This window comes from Myotis davidii, unplaced genomic scaffold (genome assembly GCF_000327345.1).
Source record: "Myotis davidii unplaced genomic scaffold, ASM32734v1 scaffold208, whole genome shotgun sequence".
Lineage (NCBI taxonomy): Eukaryota > Metazoa > Chordata > Mammalia > Chiroptera > Vespertilionidae > Myotis > Myotis davidii.
Window position 1 is genome coordinate 2,104,653 of NW_006299706.1, and position 8,309 is coordinate 2,112,961.

Below are 8,309 nucleotides of genomic sequence, written 5' to 3' on the forward strand. Positions count from 1 at the left end.
ACCAAGCTAGGCTGTAGCACCAAGAGCGGCAGATCCCTCCGCCGGCAGGGAGGGAGGGAGGGACAGAGCGAGGCGAAGTGGGGAGGCGAGACCCAGAGGCCTTTAAAGGGATCGGCCCGGTCGAGGTGGCCCCTCGGAGCTCGCGGGACCGCCGCCTAGCGCTGCTGCTACCATGCGCTTCAGGAGGTCCTTTTCCGGGAGGCTCTGTGCGCTGTGCGCACACTCATAGACACACACGCTACTCGACAGCTCCCCCCACAAGTCCCAGGAGAGTTGGGAGGTGGGAGTCTAAATAGATAAATTGAGGGTAGACGTTAAGTGAAGGAAAGATTCCATCTCCCCCGCTTACTGTGTGCCCAAGCTCACTTAAAGGGACACATTCATTTCTGGGGGTTACTTAGGGAGCTCGTTTGCTCCCTCTACCTGTGACAGACCCCTTCCCTGCCGGGGCCTGCTCGGCAGACGCCCAGCAATTTAAAGCGACAGCTCATAGTTCTTGGGTGACCTAATCCCCAGTGACTGTGGCCACGGAGCACTTACAGCCAAGGGGGGCAATTTAAAGGGGCGGGATCCTAATTTCCCCACAGGACAGGAAACGCCCAAAAGTTTCTTATTAAAGAAGCAGCAGTAGCTCTTTAAATAAAATAAAATAAATAAAAATTCCTGGTTGCTCCAGGGTGTGGTGAATCTTTACATGCCCTACAACAGGAGTGTGGGTGCCATCCCAGCCAGACTTCCTCTCCAGCATCTCTGTTACGTCTAAGTTCTGCATTTTACCCGAGCTTGAGGAAATGATGGAATCTGACTTAGATCTCAAAGAACCTTGCAGAACAGAAGGGCACTCAGTTCTTCATACACCCTGATTTCTATCTGGCGGGGTTCGATTTACTGGACAAAAACCGGATTCTGGGTTACGTGCTGAAAAGACTAGCATGTACAGAGAGAGGCAGCATGTCACAGTGACTGGAAGCATCAACTTAAAAATAGTCAAGCTGTCTTGGTTCAAAGCCTTATTCCGCCATTTATTAATTGTGAACAGAGGCACATTCCTTAACTGTCCTGTACCTCATGATCCTCATGGGTAAAATTGGAGATGGTGGTAATAGTACCTAACTCATAAATTTGGCGTGACGATTAAATTAGTTCACACAAGTAGATTGGTTAGAACAGTAGTTCATGCTGCATTATAATAACTCCAGGGCTGGACTGCAAAGACCCCTTTAGACCCATTATCACATACAAGTCTCAAACGAGACCAGTTCAGTAGAATTGCTCTGCAAAAAGGTTTGGAGGCTTGCCCTAGCTGGTTTGGCTCAGTGGATAGAGCATTGGCCTGCAGATTTAAGGGTCTCAAGTGCGATTCCGGTCAAGGATGGAGCATATGCCCATGTTGTGGGCTCCATCCCCAGCTGGGGGCATGCAGGAGGCGGCAGATCAATGATTCTCATCTTTGATGATTCTATCTCTCCCTCTCCCTTCGTCTCTGAAATCAATTATATATATATGGTTTGGAGGCTTATCTTAAATGTCCTAAGACAGGGAGCCAGCAAGCTCCTATTTCCTCGGCCTCAGTTTCCCTTCCATCTGGCCCCTCCTTCAGGAAACTTAAGTGTCCCACTTTGTCCCAAAATACAGTTTCTCAGTTCCCCATTATATCTGGGAGATGGGGTCCCAGCACCAGAAGATGTTAGTCTTCCCGGCCAGGAAAGGGTAGGCAAGGGAAGCCCATCTGCCCTGTCCCCAAGGACTCTGAGAACAGAGCCTTGTGCCAGGCCTGGGGCTGTGGCTGTAGCAGGATGGGAAAGTGCACCCCCCCCCCTTCAAGTGGGGAACCTCCCCTCACTTGTGGCCTCTATTTTTAGTGCTTCCCCAAGCTCTAGCTGGAGAAACCGTTTAGTCATCAGGGTGTTTATTTTCCGGCTGTTTCCGATGTCGGGAAAGCAGAATGTTGAGACTGGAGAGATCCAGGGCTGCTGAAAAAGACTTCTTAGGAACAGGCCTGGGAACTCAGTCTTCAGACCATTGGGTCCCAAATCATAGGGGGGAAGAGAAAAGAAAAAGTGGGCAGGGGGCAGCCAGCGTCCCCAGGGGACCTAGAGAGCTGGGTTCTCTGCCAGCCTCCAGTTCTGAGATCCTGCAAGCCAGATACCTCTCTAGCCCCAGCGCTACTAGTAGGTTCCATCAAAAACATTAGCAGCTCTTCAACAAATTCCTGCCCAGGGCTGATTCCCAGAACCCCCCTCCCCAAACTCTATAGATCTACTTGTTGAGCCTCCCACGACCACAGTTCCAGCCAATCTAAGCCACAGGCAGGCTTGTCAGGGCTGTGATTGGCCAATTGGTCCTCCTTGGAATGTTGAGTCCTTAACAAAGGAATGAGGAAGGAAGGTGAGTCACCTGGGAGGGTATTAAAGGGCCAGGAGCTGGAGGGAGAACCTAAGGGTGGTGTCTACTCAGGAAAGGAGATGGAGTGTCCTGGGCCCTGAGATGCTGAAATAATTCACTAAAGAACAGAGTAGGAGAGGCTGAGGGATAGAATTTATCAATTTAGGAGAGGCTGAGGGATAGAAATTATATATATATATATATATATATATATACACACACACACACACATATATATATAGTGTGTATATATATAATGTGTGTGTGTGAGAGAGAGAACTTCATGGGAAAGGAAAAGTAACAAACATGAGGTCTTGATTTCTGGGGAGGACTAAGAAAGGATCTAGGGAAATCAGATTATAATAAAGACTTCCTGAAAGTGACTCACTGCATCTTTTCCTTCTAGCCCCTAGACTACCCATCCCACAATCCTCTAGGCCAGTGGTTCTCAACCTTCCTAATGCCGCGACCCTTTAATACAGTTCCTCATGTTGTGGTGACCCCCAATTTCATTGTTACAAATTGAATATAATTAAAGCATAGTGATTAATCACAAAAACAATATGTAATTATGTATGTGTCTTCAGATGGTCTTAGGCGACCCCTGTGAAAGGGTCGTTCGACCGCCAAAGGGGTCGCGACCCACAGGTTGAGAACCGCTGCTCTAGGCGAAAAATGTCTGAGCCGGCTCAGAAGCTTGGGTCTCATTTTTTCTTCTTCTCTGGCTACCAACCCATCTTTCCTAGAGAAAAGTCATCTAACAGCCCAAAGTTGCTATAAACACCCCCAAACCGCCCAGGAGTCAGAAAGACATCCATCAAAGTTGTACAAAGTGTGTGTAAACTCCTCTGTACAGTATCATCTTCATAAGTCTAAATGGCATCTTTTATTTATGCCTCCCCAAGCATCCCTAATTCAACCTAATCTGGAAAGACTTTCTCACCCCCAAGAGCTGCTTCTCTTCCTGCCCATTGTTCCTTATCTCTGGGGAGCCATTGTTGCCGTACAAGCCTCTGTCTGGCTGCTTGGTGACCCCTCTTGCCTTCCCCACAAGCACGTGAACAATCTCCACCCGCTACCTCCATCCATATAAACTCTAGCAAAGGCTCCACTCTCTCCCCGCATCTCACATCTTGCTTGTGAGGGAAAGGGCTATCCGCATGCGCACTGGAGGTCCTTCCGTGTACACATTCTTCCTGTGGACTTGCGGGTCCACCTGTGCCTCCACTTGTGCAGAGTGCTCCCTATTCTGTGTATCTACTCCGTCAGTACACACCATATTGTACTATTTTTGATTTTTAACTTATTCTTCTTCACGAGATCTTGAGCATCTGGAGGGCAGCCGTATAACTCAAATTTGGGTCTTCGGGGCTTTGCAGGGCCTGGCATGGAACGCGCTCAGCAAATATCTGTTATATGAATCTGTGTGTGTAACTGCACGTAGGTTAAAGTTATAAAAACTGCATTGAACACCTGTATTTGTCCATTGATAACTGTGCTAGCCCAGGAATGGGGCTCTGATCTTGGGTTTGGGACAAGTCCCACAGGCCAGAGGTGGGCGGGGGGAGGGAGGGGAGGGGACGCGGGAAGGAGTAAGGCAGAAAGCTGTGCCCCAAAGCGCCAGAGGGTAGGCCAGCCAGGGCAAAGGGCAGAGGCGCAACCCTGGAACTGAAAAGGGCAGGGAAGGGGTTCCACAGCCACGTCCTAGGTCAGTGCCCGTCCCCCCGTCCCCGCCCACCCCCACCCCAGTTGCTGGGCAGGATGTGGTGGCAGCTGCAGGAGGGTGGGCAGGATGTGGGGGTGGGGGCAGCTGAAACGCAGCCTGACAGCAGTCGGCTCCCCAACTCCTCCCTCCTTCTCTCTCCCCTCCCCATCCGCCCCCTCCAGGTCACGTGCTTCCAGCCGGGGCACCGAAGGACTATTTCCCCTTTACGCGGAAGGACATAATTGACAGCGCAAACTGCAGTCACCGGCAACTTCAGCTGTCTCACGCCTTTTCCTTGCTCCGTAGTCCAGGACGTAAAGTTTGCCAGATACACTTTTCTTCCAAGTCCTCATCACTAATGCAGGAATGGCCCCTTTAAATGCAAATGACCGCCTTCTGGCTCTCGCCCCCCAACCCCCATTCCAACTTCGCTCCTCGTGCCCAGACCGCGCCAGCTGCCATTGACGTCACGCGTGCGTCAGCGTCGCCAACCCAACCAGACGGCACGTGGGGGGAAGAAGGTGGCCTTAAAGGGCCAGAAGCTTTGGGTCTGCCCGGTTACTGCTGTGAGATTTGAAAAAGAGGAATGACAAGGGGAGGTGGGAAAATCTATTGGAACGGGAAGAAATGCAGGATAGACATTAGGAAAGACTTCCATCTATGTTCCCCAGAAGGTTGCGCCTAGGAGAGAGACCCAGAAGGAGCAGGACAGCTCTGAGGGTGAAAAGGACTCAACATTGAAGACTAGCCCTGTGACAATTCCAGCCTCTCCCCAACACGTCTAAGGACGTGGTTCACTTGGTATTCCCAGCACTGAGAACAAAACGTCTAGTGGATACGAATGGAGTCCAGTACAAAGCCACCTCCTTTAGGGAGCTTTCCCTGATTGCCCCACTCACTGCGCATGCATCGCACATACCCACAGCTAAGACAAGCTTACTCTCTTTTGAACACTCACACGTAGCATTTACTGAACCTGCATCTTCCTTCCATGCATTAGTGACCGCAGGGCAGCGGTGAAAAGGACAGAACTTGGAATCATGTCCACCTGTGTTCCAATTCCATGTCTATAGCTAGGTGACTTTGGACAAGTCTCTTCATCTTTGTTCTTAAAACGTTATGTCAAATGGGCCAATGCTATTTAGACCATAGGCTTGCTACGAGGATTAGATGGGACAATTTCTGTGCAGCTCTTGTGTGATAGCTGTTGGATAGCAGGCACTCAGTACTGGTGGGGAGTAGGTTTTAAGATGGCCATCTCCCGCACTGAACTGTGAGCTTTTTGAGTCAAGGACCTTGCCATACTAATCTGTTCTCAGCATCAATATAGTGGGAGGCTTACACTTGGTGCTTTTAAAATGTTTGCTGAATAAATAAACAGGAATGAATGAGTGAATGAATGATATCAGTGTTCCCTGAAATCCGACCCCTGAAGTTGTTACCCAAAAGGAGAAAACATTAGAAATGTCCCCTCTGTGCCCAGGTTTTAAGCTCTGTAGTAGAGCCTCAGGTAGAGTTGGGGGGAAGCCCTAATCTCTGTGGTAGAATAAAAAGTATTATGCAAACAAGCTGCAAAGGATTGGCTTGCAATGGAGACTTGAGGGGGCCTCCCCACCTCTCCCCACCCCCAGCTCAGCTGCTGAAACCCTGTCCCAGGAAACCCAGGCTGTGCTCCTGCCAGGGACATAAGACACTAAAAGGCAGCAGGGAGAGGGAGCTTCTTGCCCTTTTGAGTTCCTCAGTCAGACAGGAATCCGTCTCCGGCCTTTTCTTTTCTGGAGCCTAGTCTGTCCCCCCATCAATTCCTTTCTCCGACTCTGCCTCCCCGCACCCACCCCAACCTTCATTCATTTCCTCCATAGCTTCCCAATAGTTACAGTGGGGGCAGGAGGCACAACACCTCTTAAACCTGATTCCAGCTTCTTGGTCAGAGGATCAGCAGCCACCTTGTCCTGGTTCAGCCTGTCTTGCAGCTGCTGGTTGATCTCATTGTCAGTATCTGTCCCCATCTCTGAAGTAGAAGGGCTGACAGACAACAGAAGGACCTTCCTGCCAGGGGAGGAGCTCTGAGCAAGAGGTAGTAAGAGCCCTCTCCTTCCTTGAAGACCAGAAAGAAGCGGTGAGACCCTCCTGGGGGTAGGGTAAGGTAGGGGTGGGGTTGTGGGAGAGATGCAGGTGGGTTTCCCCCACAAAAATCTCCCATCGGCCTTGTTGCTGGCTCCACCCTCTGCAGGGGTGGGGTGCCGCCCAGGAGCACTCTGTGTTCCAGAAAACCCCAAAATAACAGCTTTTGCCGACCGGTTGCTATTTCTGTCCATCTTGTTTAATTATTCAAACCCAAGTTGGGGAGTGAACTATAAAAAGCTCTCCTACTTGGGGACCCAGGAGAGCCGGGAGTCTCGCCAGGTTGCAATAGCAGCAGACAACAGGGTTTGGGTGAGGTCATTTGGTCCGGCCTCCTGCCTCCTCCGTTCCATCTGCTGTTTGCCTGCTGCCTCTGCTCAAAGGCAGAATCTAGACCACCCGCCCCCAGGCTCCCCGCCTGCCCTCATTTCAGCATCTCTCCTAACCCACCCTACCCGGGAGCTGAGCTCCACCCCATCTCCCTTTACTCTGTATCTCCTTATCTCCTCTCAGCTGTCTCTTTGCCGACTGCTTTCTCCTCCTGGTTTTTTTTTTTAATATATTTTTTATTGATTTCAGAGAGGAAGGGGTAAAAAAAAGAGAGAGATAAAAACACCAATGATGAGCGAGAATCACTGTTCTGTTGCTTCACCATGCCCCACACTGGGGATGGAGCCCGCAACCCAGGCATGTGCCCTGACGGGATGTGAACCAGGACTTCCTGGTTCATAGGTCAACACTCAACCACTGAGCCACGCTGGCCGGGCTGTCCTGGTTCTTAACCCAGAGACAGTCGTCAGACCCAAGCATCAAGGACTAAGGAAGTGGGGTGGCAGGGGGTCTAGGTAAAGAGGCCAAGTCAGGGGACACAGACGGAGACTGCAGGGCACTCTGCCAGCTCGGGGCTGGGAGCGCTGTTCTGGGGGCAGCAGGTTCCTGACTCGGCTGTGAGCCTCTTCAGAGGCTTCTCCTGAAGACTCTGATCTTGTAGCCGAGGACGGAGCGGAGGCGGCAGGAAGGGCCTGCTGTCTTTTCCGGGCCTGGTCCTCTTCTCATTTGCCAGAAGCCTAAGGTCAGTTTCCATTGAAGCTAAAGTCCAGGGCAGGCTAAGCGAGGCAAGCAGGGTTCCCCTAGGGGCCTCTTCATGACCCCCTCCCACCACAGGCTTTTCCTAGAGAGATGGTAACAAGGGGTGTATCATGGTTGCTATGGCAACATAGGATCATGGCCCTTGGAGGTGGTGTGTAAGGGGTTGTGTTAGTAAAGAGGAGACTGGAAGTTATAGTCTGAGCAGGAGGGGCCAAAGAGAGGCTAGAGTGGCAGAATGGGCAATCGGACAGGGGCAAGAGCACATGGGCGAGAGGAGAGACCACAGGGCGGATCCAGAGCCCCAGGGCAGAGAGGGCAGACGCCTGGGACTGAGACGCACAATGTGGGAGGGGGAGCCAGTAACCTGGCAGAAGCTGGGGAGAGGGCAGCATGGCAGGGCTTTCCAAGAGTCAGTGTGGGTCTTGAGTGTTATAAAGGAACCTGGGGTTTCACATCTGGGCCTCTTTGGGGGCTTGTTCCCACACATTCCCTGGCAGCGGCAGCGGCAGCAGTTCCTGTAGGTCTAGCCTGGCTCTCCCTGCTTTGGCTGCTACCAGAGCTTCAAGAGAAGTTGCTGAGGTCTGCGAAGAGGCACACCATTGCTAAGCAACCAAAGTCTGCGTACCTGGAGGGCCTTGGAGGGGGCCCTGGCACCGCTGATACTCAGAGGCAGAAAGGTATAAAGGAGCAGGGTGGACAAAGCTCAAGGCTCCCTCTCCCATCTTCCTCAAGACAGTAACAGAGGAGGGCTGTCTCCATCACTCAGCAGGCATGTTCATGAGTGAGTGTGTGGTCCTTCCCCAGAATGCTGTGTGTGCACACGCCTGTGACGCTCACCAGACTATCTCTAAGGACTGGCAGAGACAGAGGTTAGGGAACCAAGGACAGGGTTAAGTCTCTTTCAGAGTGATGGGAGGGTCCAGGCCCTGCCCCGTCTGCTAAAAGGCAGGAGCCTCTGTGGAAAGCAAAGGCCTGAGGGTGGCATCTTGGGGGGGGGGGGGCGGAA